Raw genomic sequence first — 2,626 nt, forward strand, 5'->3', positions numbered from 1 at the left:
GACAAAGAAAATCTCAAAGTTGAACAAATGAAAGGTAAAATCCAAGTTCTGTGAAATGTTCGGGCTACACGGATTAGTCAAGCCTTCACTTCCGCAGGTTTCTTTTTTCCTGATGTTTTTACAAATAGTTTTGGTTGAGAAAGTAAGATGCGGGAGGTAGGAAACTGAGAAGTGGTTTGCACGATTCGAAGTTGATAAATGCGAGACTGTTGTTCTTTCACATGTCTTGACTTGAACTATTTTGTGGTTTCTCAATGAGGTGGAACTGTTCACATAAAGTTTTCAGCACAGGGAGAGAGAAAGCACGGTGTCCTCTGGACCCGCTCTCACGCAGGTGGTCACTTCTCAAGTCTGGGGAAAATCCACTGCCCCTACTCTGGGTTTTGAATCTTCTCAACTCAAGAGAACCGACAAGCTCCAATTTGTAGAATATGATCGGTCATGCATACCAGAGGAATTATTTTTTTTTTTTTTCTCAAACTTTGACTCCCAGTGATGACAGAGAGAAGGTTCGGTTATATTCTCATGCTGGAAGCCAGCAGAGACATTTTTAGCTTGGCTCTGCATCGTAGCAATTAAAATGCCTCCAGAAATGAGCGACTGTCGTCTCTGTTGTTTTCCCCTCTTCCGAGCAGCAAGTCCAACAAAGGCAAAGGTCTTGCTTCTGCGCAAAGACCAGTTAATCAACCCCTCTCTGCTCTACGTTCACAGAGTATTAAAGTGGCTGCAGCCACAGCCTTCTACAACTTAAAATAACAATGCAAATGCTGTTTCGTAATTAAGCCCACAAGGTTTACAGTAATCTGAGTCAGCTCTGAACCCTTGTGCTGCAGAAATTATTTAATGATCAAAGTTTTCAGCTTCATGTGAATAAACCCCCACGAGGTGCACTTTGTTACAGAATGGCCTTGAATAAGACAACTATTATTATTGATTTTAACTCAAAACACCTGCTTTCCTCGTCTCCTAATAAACATTCAGAGGAAACTGCAGAAAGAGACATTAGTTATTGAATGTAGATTTATGTGAGGTTTGAGCGTGTTTACTCAAAGATGTCATTCACTGGTTTTTCTTCCAAATCTCTGTTTAAGTGAATAACTTAAACTCTTGGAGGAACGCAAGGGGCTAGTCCCTTTCTCCAGTGGTCAGTAGGCTGGAGGCCATCCCAGGGCAGTTTGGAGACACATAATCCTGCATTGTCCTCAGCAGATATTTTTCCGACATTCATTTCTGACCTTTATGTTTTTCTTGTTGGGGAAAGGTTTCCATCTTGGAGTTCTTAACCCTTGTGCGTGCGAGGACTGAGGCAAACGTGGAGGACTGAGGCAAATGATACAAGTTTTACGTGTGTGGGGTCGGTTGGACCCCATTTGTAAACACAAGGGTTAATTGACAAAGCACCCAATTCATCACCCAGGTCTCACCAAGACACTTTACAAGATGGACATTTTTAATTACGTACAATTAAACTGGGTTCAAATGCACTTTTTCATTTAGTTCGGAGCTGTTTGTTAATTTAGTCTGACGTAGAACCACTGAACCAGGTCTATTTTTTGTGGAAAGAAAAGGAAAAATGAAGAGAGAGATAGAGCAAAGTTAGTTGCAGTAATCAATGCATAAAGAAAATTGACTAACAGGGTCATAAAGTCCTCCGGTAGCCTAAAACGACTGTCGCTGCGATGTGAATGTTCTTAATTTGCTATCAGTGACAATCTCCACTTTCTTGTTTTCACTAAGCCTCAGGGGAATTTGATTTTTTATTTTCATAATCAGGACGGCAACACCACCGTTACTCTGGATCTGTGGTTAATTAGCACTGATTGGCTTGTGGCAACTACAATTACATTATCTTAAATTAGAGAGACACAATGCAAGACATGTGATGAAGATGATGGTGATGACAGCTACATCATTAATAATGAGGACTTAACTTCTGTCCTTGATGTGCTTGAAAGAGTTTTATTGTCCAAACATCAGTCATTATAGAGTAGTAAAAACTCAGAGCCGATACAACTGCGGATGGCTTTCACCTTGTAAGAATAAGCAAGTCCCAAGGAGACAGTGGAGTGGGAATGCTTTGGGGTTCTCGTGGTATTTCCAGCTTGTCTCGGGACATAGGAGCTCAGCTACAAAGTGGAAAATGCTGCATTCATTTTAGGTTGAGCATAGCGACAGTAGAAACAGTTTATCTGGCTGTTAGCCATCCTCTCCGCTAGCAACAGTGATCCCGATCTGCAATTCATATATTTATTTGAACACACACTCTCACCGACGCATTCATTTTGCCACAGAGCTGTGTGATATTTCTTTCAACTGTGCAAGTCATGCCAAGTCGCTAAAGATTTATGGGCAGGGGACAATTTCCCCTCTCCCGTGGAGTAGTCGTGACATGGAGACATAAACAAACATCGGGGTGACAGAGGCCTTAGTTTTGGGATGGAAACGGTCCAATGTCCTATTGCGGACCAGAATGATCTCACCTTAACAGGAAGTGCACATGAATGCACCTCCTAGCTATTAATTCCCATTAAAAATAACCAGGAAATGTTTCTGCGTAATAGCTTTGGAAATATGGCGTACAGTACAATACTGTGACGCTTGTGTGAAAAGACCACCCATCTCACCT

This window comes from Poecilia mexicana, unplaced genomic scaffold (genome assembly GCF_051168715.1).
Source record: "Poecilia mexicana isolate PSO_F unplaced genomic scaffold, ASM5116871v1 scaffold_4, whole genome shotgun sequence".
Taxonomy (NCBI): Eukaryota; Metazoa; Chordata; class Actinopteri; order Cyprinodontiformes; family Poeciliidae; genus Poecilia; species Poecilia mexicana.